We start from the raw sequence: 14,872 nt of genomic DNA on the forward strand, positions 1-14,872 counted from the left end.
ATTCAGGCTAGCATTAAAAAAAAATGTTTACATATATATGTAAAGGAATTTTGCACTTCAATAGGTTTTAGAATTAACAAATATTTGAAAGCAATATTTGTCACCCCTAAAACATTAATAATTTTAACACTCAATATTTATTTAAAAAACAAAGTATGTATAAGACTATGTACTATATGTTTCATGGAAAATTATTTTTAAAACTATCTAAAATGAAGGAGACATTATCTCTTCCTTTGGAAGTCAAATCTTAAGGTAAAATATGGAATGAAAGGTTTAGAATATATGCAAAGGTTAACAAAATAGTAAGAAATAATGTTTTGTACAGATTATATCATCGATAGTATGTTATTAATTAATAAATTAGTCGTTCTGACAACAAGTGCTATATGGGTCATATGAAGATGAGATCACTGTGGGCTGAATTAATCAGGACATATTCCAAGGAGGAGATAATTTAACCAGTCCTTGAAGGAGATGTAGAATTTTAATGAGTAGATCTGTTACAGAAAGTCATCAATGACTGACAGAACAATATAAGCACAAAGGTGTGAAATGTAGACACACTCAAGGGACAGTAAAGAGATATGAGCTGAGTATTCATTTATTCTGAAGGCAAATAGGAGAAATTTGGTGGGAGAAAACAAAAATTATTACTAGACCCATTTGAATTTTACTATTCAGTATTTAAGCTCTGTGCCATTTGTGCAAACCCTTTAGATTGCTTGCTCAGCATCTGTGACCCATTATTCTATACCAACCAAATCCCTAGTACTGTTCTACCCTCCACCTAACCAGTAAGATTCAGGGAAAGCTAAGCACAGTCCCAGACTTCTTGTCAGTGATGGGTTCAGGCATCCAGGCAGGCTTATGCCAACCAGTACGTAGTGTCCACATGCATGGCATTTCCTAACAACTGTTGGTGATCCTGAGAGAAGAGAGTTGAGTAAAATTAAACAAATCAATGAATGAGAGTTTCTATCCCCAAATTAAGGGCATTTGTTTTTTTTTCTTTTCAATTTGATGAACAGAACATTTCCCTAGTCCTGATTTTGTATTATTTTCACATACATATGCATATAATGAAAGTAAGCTTCAGCCAAAACATACACAAAGATGCAACGGCACTTATGGTATCAAAGAAAAGAGAAACGTGAGATACTATCTCATGCCAGTTAGAATGGTGATCATTGAAAAATCAGGAGACGGCAGATTGCTAGAGAAGATGTGGAGAAATAGGAATGCTTTTACAGTGTTGGTGGAGAATAAATTAGTTCAACCATTGTGGAAGACAGTGTGGCAATTCCTCAAGGACCTAGAAATAGAAATACCATTTGACCAAGCAATCTCATTACTGGGTATATACCCAAAGGATTATAAGACATTCTATTATAAAGACACATGCACACGTATGTTTATTGCAGCACTGTTCACAATAGCAAAGACTCGGAACCAACCCAAATGCCCATCTGTGATAGACTGGATTAAAAAAACGTGCACATATACACCATGGAATACTATGCAGCCATTAAAAAGGATGAGTTCATGTCTTTTGCAGGGACATCGATGAAGCTGAAAACCATCATTCTCAGCAAACTGACACAAGAAACCCCAATACCATAAGATGTTCTCACTTATAAGTTGGTGTTGAACAATGAGAACACATGGACTCAGGAAGGGGAACATCACATGCTGGGGCCTGTCACGGGATGAGTTACTAGGGGAGGGATAGCAGGGGGTGGGGGGATTGGGGAGGGATAACATTAGGAAAAATACCCAATGTAGATGACAGGGGCATAGATGCAACAAACCACCGAGGCATGTGTATACCTATGTAACAAAACTGCATGTTCTGTACATGTACCCCAGAACTTACAGTATAAGAAAAAAAAGAAAAGAAAAAAGAAACATGGTCCCTACTGAATCTTTAGCCTTTCAGTGACATGAACAGCTTACATATCACCTTATTTTTAAGCTGTTTAAAGTTGGTTTTTTTGTTATTTGCAGGCTAATGCATTCCATTTATGAAAATTCAATTTTTTTTCAGGAATTTAACAGGAATAAAAAATACCAGCACTAATTAAAACAGGTTGCCACCAAAATCTTCTTATCACTACGGTTTAACTAGAATAGGAGGGGAGCGGGCAATACTTTTCCAAAGGCTTTTGCTAAGACGCTGTGAAAAGCAAATAAATTAAAAAAAAACAGGAAATATGAACCGATAGAGTGTCACAGTTCATTGTATCGTATCCTTTCTCTATGATAACTAAACTCTGACCACAGACTTCCTGCTTAACACAACCAAAATAGGATTCATTCCTTTTCCTATCTTTTGTGTGAAAACCTACTCTGTACTTTAAATCCTGCCCTGTTGGATTGGATCTGTAGTTGGCCTGATTCTCAATATGGGGATCAGAATACCTAGCTCACAGAGGTAAGTTAAGACCCATTCCTGAACTTGTCACAAGTTGGAGAAGTCAATTCTACTGCTCAGTCAGTTTTATAAAATATACCATAGATAAACATGTCTTTGGGTTAAACTAAGCATTCCACTGGTGACAAGTGTCCCCTGCTGATTCAAATGATGGAGTATATTCATTAGCTGTATAAAATCTCAGTGGCTTTCAAGATCAAAGGTCTGTTTCCTGCTTAAGTTACATACTAGGAACAGACCTCTTGCTGCAGATTGTTAGAGGTCCTAGGTGACTCCGAGGATTAAGAGGGTCAGTGAAACCTCACAATGTCTTTAAAAAGTTCTGCTCAGGTATGGTACATGCCACATCCACATGTTATTGACCAAAGTTAAGCTTATATACAGACAAGGCTAGCAGTAAAATTACAGCACAGCAAGCAGAAATGCATACTCCTATTGCTTGAAGGCAGCAGGAAGAATTGGAAACAATTGCACCACAAGCCACAGCTAGTCAGTTATCCTTTTTATTACCATTGATGTTTCAATCAACATGTTAGAGTTGGGAGTAAAGCTATGTGAAAGACTTGCCTTCTTTCCTCAAGGGGCTCAAAATCTAGCATTAAGATTAGCCAAATATCTACCAAAAAAAGAGAGAATGATTTAATAAGTGATTTAACTTTAGTTGCAATGTTGTAGGTATGCAGTTGCTTATTACTCAAAAGTATATTGTTAGCATTAAACATTGAAGTTACACACTTTAATCGCTATTATTAAAAATAAAAGGGAAGAGTCAATAAAACAATTTTTACAATCTCTCTGGTTTTTTCCTAGTCAAGTTTCCCTTGTTTTCCATTATTGATACTGTAACTACTAGCTCAACAAGTGATTGACAAGTACAGCAACCTTCAGCAAGGTAGAACTAAAAAACCACATTGTACATTGTTAATATGACAATTAACTTCAAGTATCCTTGGAAATGCACAATTTACTATATTAATAATAAACTAAAATATATGCAGACTGTAAACATTTCCACCCATTAACTGTGTTCATCTAAACGTAATCAGCAGTATCACTGAAATGTGGAATTTGCATACAACCTACCCACATTCTCCCATATCATCTCTAGACTACTTACAATAGCTCTTTATATCATCTCTAGACTACTTATAATATCTAATACAATGTAACTGCTATGTCAATGATTGTTTTACCATATTTTAAAAATTATCGTTTATTGTTGTGCTATTTATATTGTTTTAGTTTGATTTCGAATATTTTTTCTTCATTATTGATTGAATCCATTGATGAGGAATCTGTAGATATGGAGAGCTGACTCTTTAGCCACTATTTGAGACTATGAGATGTTTCCACAGTACTGGTTGATACTTCAATTCTTCCTAACAAGGGTTAGTGTACTGGAATTAATGAACTGAAGTCACAGTTTATTATTTACTTAGCCAGCCAGTCAGTGTATTTGCTAACTAAGTCCCACTAAGTTTGTGACTTAGTCATACAATAAACTAAAAAGCAGATCAGTTCTTTGACTATTCCTTTAATCGGTTGTGCTGATTCTTGGTATGTAGATAGAGAAAACTTTGTCCCCAGGCAGAACCTGTCTGTCCTTGTCCTTCCTACCAAATCTGCCTACTGCAAACTTACCATCTGAATCCCTAGCTTAGCCCAATCCCCAAACTAATTAGAACTCAGCCTGACTATACTTTCTAAGCTTTTCTTCACCGTTGGTGAGGGGGTTGGAGGGCAGTCTGCTATTTCTACTTCTGGGTTTGGAGAGGGTAGGGTAAGCTCCCTCCCGTGAATGTGCAGGTGATCATTCGTCTGCACATTCTGCTGTCTCAGGAGCTTCTACCCATAACTCTAACATCCATGCTAGCACTCTGCTGCTGTCAGAGCCTGGCCCTGCAGCCAAGATAGCATCTCCTGGACCTTGAAATAATCTGTTATTTCTCTTACTTCCTCATCTTTGGGGCTTGACTTTCACTTATACTTCCCTGACACAAGGATTAAAAGATTTTTTGATATTGAGAACTGCCTGGAAATTCTGGGCCTCTGCTTTTCACTATTGTCAAACTCTGCTGTCTTTGGCTTTCGATACTAGACCAGAATGACACTATTTTCTGTCTTCTTCCATAAAAACCTGAGCTGTACTTTATTATTTAGGTTGGATGAGTCCTCTGTTCATTTTAGTGCTCTTCCTTCCTTCCCTATTTCATCCCAATGACCATGTGTTGCTGCTTCTTTAAAACCAGATCTCTAAGAATGCCTTGGTCCAGAATTGTATAGACACTGACATTCCACTTTTATGTAAGCAATTTTATATGTTAAACATTAGAGAAGAAAAAAGTCAGGAATACTAATTTCTTTTTGAAATGTACTGAGAAATAAGATTTCTCAGGTATGGAGGAGGCATAAATTTAGTTTGGTCAATATTACCAAGCAATCTTCTAAATATTTGATCACTTGACACTCACAACAGTGTTATAAAAGATTTCCACTTGCTTGGCATCCTTGCCAATGCTTGATGTTGTCTATCTTTTACTTAGATCAATGTATTCTTCAGTTAGAGTCACCTGATGTCTTATTTTGGATATTTATTAGACTTTTGAATATTTTCATTGTGAAATACCTGTTAATATATATTTTGCCAATTTTTGTTTGAGTTGTTAGTCTTTACTAAAAGTGATTTGAAGATTTCTACATAAATTCTGAATATCTGTTTTTTACTGGATGTATTGGATGCATATATTGTGATGATCTCCTTCTAGTCTGTGACTTGCAGATTAGCCTTTTGCAATGTCACTAAAGCTACATTTTTTTTAAGAGACCACATATCTTTTAAAATAATATAGCAGAAACATTATACTAATGTTAACTATGTCATGCTTAATTTTATGTGTCAACATGAGATATTTGTTATAGGTATTTGGCTAAGGAGTCAATGGTTCAAAGCTATCCTCTGTGGGATTATGACTGATTGCCTCTAAATCAGAATCTTACCCAGCTAAAACAATAATTGTATCATATTAGGTAGAATTATGACCTTGTTAGTGTCTTTGTTTGGAGGTTAAATATGATATAAGGAGGAGGCCATAAATGCAAAGCTGACAAGGGGTGAACTTGTGAGGTTTCATTTTATGTGTCAACTTAATTGGGTTGAGATCCCAGGTAGTTGGTAAAACATTATTTCTAGGTGTGTCCCTGAGGATGTCTCTGGAAGAGATTCACATTTGGATCAGGTGACTGAGTAAAGAATAACCTCATCAATGCTGATGGGCCTCACCTAATCCATTGAGGGCCTGAATAGAACAGAAATGTAGAGGAAGGGTAATCTTTATCCGACAATCTTTACGCTTGAGCTGGGGCATTCATCTTCTTCTGTCCTCAGACGACAGCATTCCCAGTTCTTGGGCTTTCAGAAATTATATCATTGGCCTCCAGATTCTCACGCCCTCAGATTTAGGCTGAATTATACCACTGGATTTCCTGATTCCCCAGTTTGTGGATGGCAGATATGAAACTTCTCAAACTCTGTGACCATGTAAGCCAATTCCTATACTTAATTTCTTATTACTTTTCCTACATATTTTATTGGTTCTGGTTTTTAGAGAACCCTCACTAATACAAGTTAATTTTGGCAAATGAAAACTTTTATTTTATATTTATTATGATTATGAGGATTATGAGGCTAAACGGGGTAAGTTTAAATTCTCATCCTTCCTCTTCCTCATTCACCTTCATACTTTACAGGGAAGAATTTCTTCAGTAAATAAATCCATGACAATCAGAGTGAAAGTTCATGAAAGAAAACAGAGGCCAGCAGAGGGATTCAATAAACCCTGGTTCCCTTGGGCGAGTATTAAATTGAGAACTCCACAGTGAGGAGAAGTACCCTCAGGGGCTCTAGGTGCATGATCACTGGGTGTTTGGAGGGGACTCAGGTCACCTTTAAGTTAAATAGAGAAAGAGGTGGGCTTATTTAAATAAAGCAAAAGATGCCTCTGCTGATATCTCATCTAAAGGAGTTGTGGAAAGTTACAGTAACTATAGTAAGATGAAGAATTTTTCTTGCTGGTGGCTTCCTTCCTTTCTCCCTTCATTCCTTCCTTCCATTAAATAGGTTATATATTTTTCTGTCACCTACTTCACCAGTACTTTAGGAGATTAAGGAAATAGTAACCCACTACACATGAATAACATCTGAACTACTTACATGCTTAAAAAAATATTTCATTCTGGAGAGTATTAAGGACATGCCCACTATGCATGTGGTGAAAAATTAAAACTTGATTATTTGCTTCCCAGGAGCTGCAACTTGGTGACCATATGTGCATGTCTATCATGCCTATGATATTTTCTGATACAGAGTCCCGATGTATATCACATTGTCTAATATGATGTTTTTAATATGCCATCCTCTTTTTCTTCTCTAAAATAGAAAACAAAAAAGAGGAGGGCAGATTGAAGGCAGGCACAACAAATGCTCTTTGGGTTTGTGCTTTTAGGAAAGCAAACCACGAGACAAAGAAAAGTACCATGACCAGATAAAGAGGCTTTGTCAGAGCACATTAAGGAACACAGTAGTCGCTAAACTCTCACAGAGAAAACAAACAGGGCAGGCATGCAACGGACTTCAGCATCAGACTGTCAAGTGTCTTTTAAGTTATAAAATTCCAGCCTGATCATAAAAGTGTTCCTTCAATCAGGTGAGCCATGTATGCTGGTGAAACAGGGCCCAGCACTTTTACATGCAAACAGGCTCACACAGGCCATTCAAGTGGGTAAGAGGGGGAAAGAAAGCAAACAATAAAACTTGTTTATCAGATTCAAGTTGAACCATCTGTTGTTAATGATTAGATCTTCAGCTTCCAATTTTCCTTTGAATGTTATTGCTCATTTCTAGCAGGGCACTGCGCTTCTGCTTTCCCCTGTGTGTGGATTCTAAATAAAATACAACTTAGACTGAAATCCTGTTGGAGGAAGAAATCATGCTTAATGATGTCTGGCAGGTTTTCCTTTTGCCCCCAAGGAAAATTCAAGGACCTAGGTCAAGAAAGAAGTCAATTCTTGGCTCAACATGGCTTGATAGGTGTACTCTTTGGGGCTCAATTTGCCCAAGTGAAAATGGATATTGTCATTTCTGACTCCCCATAGCTGATGCTAGATAAAAATTAACTACTTTTTTTCCATCCACTTTTGTTGAAAAAGTCAACTTTGATGCAAAGTTTATAAAACTCATTACAAGTTTCTTCTGTGGCAATAAACAGGTTGTTGGAATAAATGTTTCTTTCCTGGAGGGTTTTATGTCTCTGTAATTGTAGTTTGCAGGAGTATCTTAAATCACCATTTTTCATAGGTTTTATTCACCATTTAGAATTGGTTGTATAGATTGCAGGTAATTATAATTATATTTGTCATGCTGCATCAACTACATATGGGAGACGTGATTAAACAATCCCAGATCTTGAAAATGATATCTGACAGAATATGTTTTGTGTATGTATGTATGTGTGTGTATGATATTGTGAGCAAATTTAAATGAAACTCCCCCACATAATGATGTAATATTCTCTCTCTCTCTCTCCCCCCCACCTCCCCACCACTACCTTCAACCCATACCTCTATGTGTATTAAGTACACTAACACACACTTTCTGGTCTGAGGAATATATGCACATAAATGCACACACGCATATATAATAAGGAGGGGACAAATAGTATGGCAAATTTAGAGCAGTCTTTTCATATTCAATATATATAATACAAAGAAATATATACACACACACACACACACACACACACCACTCATTATAAATATACATACACACTTACCTAACACAGGCATACCTACAGATATTCAAGGTTCTGTTCCAGACCACCACAATAAAATGAGTCAAATGAATTTTGTGGTTTCCCAATGCACAGAAAACGTGTGTTTTCTATATTAGTTTACTCACTGTGCAATACCATGATTTCTAAAAAGAAGTTCATACCTTAATTTAAAAATATTTTATAGCTAAAAATGCCAATGAACATCTCAACCTTCAGTGAGCTGTAATATTTTTGCTAGTGGATGGTCTTGTCTTGATGTTGAGGGCTGCTGACTGATAGCGTGGTGGTTGTCAAAGGTTAGGGTGGCTGTGACAATTTCATACAATGAGACACAGTGAAGTTTGCCACATTGATAGACTCCTCCTTTCATGAAAAATTTCTCTGTAACATGCAATGCAGCTTGATAGCATTTACCCGCAGTATAACTTGTTACAAAATTGAAGTCAATCCTCTTAAAACTTGCCACTGTTTTATTAACTAAGCTTACGTAATATTATGAATTCTTGGTTCTCATTTTTTTTCTGAGTAGTAGATCTCAACAGTGGGCTTAAAATATTTAGTAAACCATATTGCATGAAACATGTTGGCATCCAGGCCTTGTTCCATTTACAGAGCACAGAAAGAGTAGATTTAACATTCTTAAGGGCCCTAGGATTTTCATATGGTAAATGAACATTAACTTCAACTTGAAGTTACCAGCTGCATTGACCCTTAATAGGAGAGTTAACCTGACCTTTAAAGTTTTGAAGCTAGGCATTGACATTTCCTCTCTAGCTATGAAAGTCTTAAATAGCATCTTTCTCCAATAGAAGGAAGTGTCATCTCTATGGAAAATCTGTTGTTTAATGTAACCACCTTAATCAATTATATTGGCGAGATCTTCTGAATAACTTTCTGTACTTGCTGCTTCACCCTGTACTTTTTATGGTGTTGGCATCTTTCCTTAAACTTCATGAACCAATCTCTACTATCTTCCAACTTTTCTTCAGTGGCTTTCTCACCTCTCTCAGCCTTCATAGAATTGAAGAGAGTTAGAGGTTTGTTCTGATTTGTGCTTTGGTTTAAAGAAATGTTGTGGCTGGTTTGATCTTCTATCCAGATCAGAGACACTTTCTCCATATCAGCAATAAGATTTTGTTGTTTTCATACCATTCATATGTTCGCTGGAGTAGCATTTTAAATTTTTTTCAAGAACTTATTTTGCAGGTATGACTTGCCTGTTTGGCCTAGCTTTTCTCCCACCTTGGCTTTCAACAAGCCTTCCTCACTAAACGTAATCATTTCTAGCTTTTGAATGAAAGTTAGAGATGGGTCACACTTTCTTTCACTTGAACATTTGAGGTCATTGTAGAGTCCTGAGACCACCAGATTGTCTGACACACAAGAATTTTGAAATTAGGGCTGGACGCGGTGGCTCATGCCTGTAATCCCAGCACTTTGGAAGGCTAGGGGCAGGTGAATCACCTGAGGTTGGGAGTTCGAGACCAGCCTGACAAACATGGTGAAAAACCCTGTCTCTACTAAAAATACAAAATTAGTGGGGCATGGTAGCACATGCCTGTAATCCTATCTACTTGGAAGTCTGAGGCAAGAAAATAGCTTGAAACTGGGAAGCTCGCTCCATTGTACTCCAGCCTGGGCAACAAAGAGCAAAACTTTCTCTCAAAAAAAAAAATTAATATTAAGCCCATTGTTAGGGCCTAATTAGGTCTAATTTCAATATTGTTGTTTGTCAGACAATAAGGTGGTCCTAGGAGAGGGAGTGAAACAGAAAATGGCCATTTGGTGGAGCAGTCAGAACACACACAATATTTACTGATTAAGTTTGCTATCTTACATGTGTGTGGTTTGTGACATCGCAAAATAATTATAACAGTATCATCCAAGGTCATGCATAATAGATATGATAATAACGAAAAAGCTTGAAATATTATAAGAATTAAATGTGTGACACAGAGACACAAAGTGAGCACATGTTGTTGGAAAAGTAGCATTAATAGCCTTGCTCCAGCCACAGTTGCTACAACCTTCAATTTATAAAACACTCAATATCGCTGCCAAGTACAATAAAATGAATGCAGTAAAACAAGGTATGCTTGTACAGATTAGGTATTATACATTTAATGTATACATTTATATGTAATTATATATTATACATAAATACATGTGTTTGTATATGTGTGTACATACATGAGTTGTGTATATACACACTCACATGCCCCTACATAAGTTCAATGTGAAATGATACTCCAAATTTGCCATACCATTTGCGTCCTGCCTATACACTCATTTTTATATGTATTTATGTAGATATGCATGAGTATAAATAAATACACATATATATTATATACAAACATTCACACTGAATGAAATTTAGAACGCCCAAGAGAACTGGTGGTGTTGAAAATATTGACAGATTTTTCAAATAACTAACCAACAGTAAAATCACCCTGACCCATTTGGAACTCTGTTTCTTAATCAATTTAGCCAAACAGGCCACAATAAAGAGCACATAAATATTGAATAAAGAACTTAGAAGTGAAATATCAACTGTAGCTTTGACATTAAATTTTCAGATTTCATCATTTTAATTCTCCTGTAATTCAAATATTTATACTTTTATGTCAGGCATATCTATGAAGTTTGCAAGGATAACAGTAGTAAAATACTGAGATATTGACTGTAAAAAATTTGCTGACTCATTGAGCAGACAATAAAAGTGAATCTAAAACAAAACATGAAGTGCTAGCAGAAAGCAATCATGAGGTGGCTACAATTTCCAGCCTATTAGCAAAGTTGTATAATAACTACTCAGCTACTTAGAATGATGATCAGATTGTATATGGGAAATCAGAGAATCCTGCATAAAGGCAGTGATAAGGGAGCCAGCCTTGAAGATCAGATGGCATGGGCCAGGCCAGAAAATGTGACTGTACTGTCTCTTAGTTATGAAAACCCACTCTGGTGTAATTTTGAGAGACAGACCATGCCGTAGACCCATGACTGGGATGCTGATTCAGGCTGGTGTCCATTCAATTTTCCAGTAAACTTCTGCTTCCACTCTCTTCTAATGCCATTTGACAATTTCTTCAATCTACCTCCTGTCTCCTTTTCTTAGTCTGAATGAATGACATTGATTCTGATTTTTTTCATGATTCTTTGTTCCTGTAGTTAAATTCAGACTTTATATAAAAATACTTTTCTTAGAGTGAAGCACAATAAATAAGACTTTGTTTAGTTGGACCTAAGCCACGTAATATATTATTATGGAGTAAAAATTTGACTAGGATTATAGAAATGGCCTAAAGAATTGTACAGAAAATTCACAAACATCATCAGAAGGGAAGACTTGGTATAGCTTTAGTCAGGTGTTCATTCCTAGGCCAAATCACACACATCTATGGAAAAAGAGGAAACTTTATATAAAATAAACATAACAGAGTTTTTTTAAAAACAGAACAATTCATGAATCAGGCAACACTCAAAATCGCGAAAGGTTCAGAGAGCTTTGTTCCAGAAAGTTTTCACAGACTGAATGCAGAAGTAAAGTAATTACCTGGTTGGCTATAGCTAGGCATTTGTCTTATTTGGGTCTAGTCTGGTATGATCAAAAGCCCCTAATTTTATAACCAATTGGTTGTTTGAAGGTTTGTTATTGGTGGAAGCACTTTTGTTTTGTTTTGAAGCTCTTTGGTTTTGTTTTTGTAAGTCAATTACAGGAAATGACTCAAAGTGACCTTTCACTTTGCCTAAGAGCTCCTGGTACAAACTGTCTCTGTCTAATGGCCTCCTTATTTGCTTTAACAGAATGATGTTACATGTTAAAAAAGGATCCACCAGGAGTCATTCTGCTGTAATCATGTGGATTTGGATTGATTGAAGAAGTCCAAGAAAAGAATGCCTAAGAAGACAAACCTTTTGTGAACTTCACTTACACAAGGTTAACAAAATGCAGACCCTTTTCCACTATATTAGCAATTTGCCTACCTCACCCCTGCTGAGTCCTGGCAAAATGAGACAATGATTGAGATTATAGCCAAGCTAGAGTGTGAGATGTGAAAGAAAACCTCCAGCCTCTGCCTAGAAATGAGGCACAATTCTAATGTCCTTCTAAAACTCTAAACTGCAGCTAATTGCATCCTGGAGCAGTGGCTTTCAGCATAGAGTCCCAGGATAGGCGGCATCAGAATCAGTTGCATCACCTGAAATACAAATTCTGACACCCTAACCCCAACCTACTGAATCAGAATCTTTAGGGCTGGGCCCAGCAATCTGTGCTTTAACAATCCCCCTAGAAGATTCTGATATATGCCAAAGGTTAATCCTACTCTTCTAGACTCTAGAATCAAGAATATTGTCGTGATTTTTTTCAACATAGTCCTGAAATACAAGTCAACTAAAGAAATTTGAATATTACCAAGAAAAGAACAAGATTAAATAGATGTTCTAAACTTGTTGAATGAGTGTGCCTCTTATCACACAGGGCATCTGTAAAAGTTTGTACTCTTTGCTGACTTAAGACAATTATTTAAATAATTCTGAATTTCTCACTCCTCTTTGCACACATTTGGCTTTACTGCATACCAGGAGCAGCATGGTATGCAGTACTGGTATGGGAAGATGAATGATTGGAGACTTAGCCTCAAGAAACTCCAAGTTTGATGTTGAGAGGCAAATGCTGATGAGAGGAGGCAAAAGACCTAGATGATAATAAATTACAGCAAAATGCCAGCAATTATAGAAATATCATTAAGGGAGAAGGTGAGAAAAATAAGAGCGGCTAATCCTGCTGAGAAGCAGTTCACAGAGGCTTCACAGAAGAGTTGGCACCTGATCGGTAAAGAATAGTCAGTAGAGTTCAATCCAACAACACTGGGAGTGTGGGGGTGGGGGTTCATTTCAGAAACAGGATAAGCAGAGGAATAAAATTTTAAAACTGGCATTTGAGAGGTAGAGGAAGCAACGTTTCTAGAGAGGACTTTCATGGGCTCAAATAACAAAGACTTTGCCTACCACATTTAAGTTTATGCTGAACATGGTAAAAATGTTTCCTTCCTGGGCAGGACACTCTGCCGTTCTTATTCCCTTCCTGGGCATATGTCCTACCATAATTTACTCAACACTACCCTTATTGGAGGTTAGTTGTGCACTGAAAGGTGATGGGTTGTTGTTGGCCTTGCTGATCCTTAGCACTTAGCCGAAACTAGGGAATCTCAATTCCCCTTGAGTGTCTCTTGATTTCACAGACCAGGAAAGTGCTGAACTCTATTTTCTATATTTCCATAAATGCTTTCTACAGAGATCCCTTCCAGGTGGGATTTTGGATGGATTATGAAGGAGAAGACAGGCTCCAGCTAAACCCGATCTTACCTTTTTAGAGAGAGATGGGTGAAAAGAGATGGGCACAGAGGTGACTATCTGGACCAGACCTATGCACTAATAAAAAAGTTTTCAAGTAGCTCAGTTTATTCTTCTCTTATTGTTCTTGTAAAGTAGACATTTTAAATTTTATCTTTGCCATAATCTCACATCTTAACATTCAGGAAAGGAAACAGAATATTTCATAAATTTGACTCCTTTGAACTACCATATCAAGGCAGACAAAAAAGTAATGATGTGGAATACACTTGGTGTCAATGAGAATTGATGGAATATAAATGGTGAAGGTAAAACTACTCTCCCTGATACACACACACACACACGCACACACACACACACACACCCCATACCCCTCAAAAATAATACTTGAAAAGAATATGGTAAAAATAAATGCAAATTAACTGAAAGAGAAAACTAGTTACATAAAAATTCAGTGACTTGCCTCATATTTCTTTATTAAAATACTCATTAATAGCAATTGAAATCAAATCAATTTATTGTTTTGCATACAATCATCTAATAATTTATATAAATTCATTTTACTTGTGAATGTCACAATTCTCCCCTTATAGGATATTATTGGCATCCTTGGTGTATCAAAGTGTGTATATTTACAGTGCATTTGTCTACTGTGTCTCCACTTTCAGCTAAAGATTGGAAGAAAGAAGGTGGTAATAAAATCTGTAAGAGAAACTTGAAGACTGGACACCTTTGCACCTTTTCCCTAAACTTGAGAGAAAATCTGGACTATTTTAGGCAAACCTGAAGCTAACACTCTATTCTGCTTCGTGCCCCTACATCTTCCCCAGAAGGGCACTTCAGTTTACTTGCTTTCTAAGATTTAACATCATGCTGGTGAGATTCAAAATGTTTATGCTCTAAGCGAGGCAACCTTTTTCATTGTTTGCCAATCTGTGTCAGATTTAATCTAGATCTGTAAACACCAGTGCATTTTCGATTTTGATGCAATTTCCTTTAATTTACCCTACAGAGGAGGCTTTTTGTTGTTGCTGTTTTCTTTCTTTCCTTTTTCTTCCTTTTGGTAATCTAAGAGTAAAAAAATCCCTGAACCAATTGGTCAATCGATTAACAAATTAACTGCTAAATAATGGATTGGGCCCTGTCTACATGGTGACAGGGTGCCCAGAATAAAATATGTCTCTACAATACTTCTTTGAACACATGCCTAACAAAGCAACACTTGCTTTTCCTAACTAGTTTACACAAATGC

At 36.6% G+C, this 14,872-nt stretch overlaps 1 long non-coding RNA gene across 1 annotated transcript in view; it reads right to left on the reverse strand.

Annotated features, from left to right (window-relative positions):
• The window catches only part of LOC141580934 (uncharacterized), a 287,460-nt gene that overhangs the window by 117,052 nt on the left and 155,536 nt on the right, over positions 1-14,872 (reverse strand). The window lies entirely within an intron of this gene.

This window comes from Saimiri boliviensis, chromosome 13, assembly GCF_048565385.1.
Source record: "Saimiri boliviensis isolate mSaiBol1 chromosome 13, mSaiBol1.pri, whole genome shotgun sequence".
In the NCBI taxonomy this organism is placed as follows: Eukaryota; Metazoa; Chordata; class Mammalia; order Primates; family Cebidae; genus Saimiri; species Saimiri boliviensis.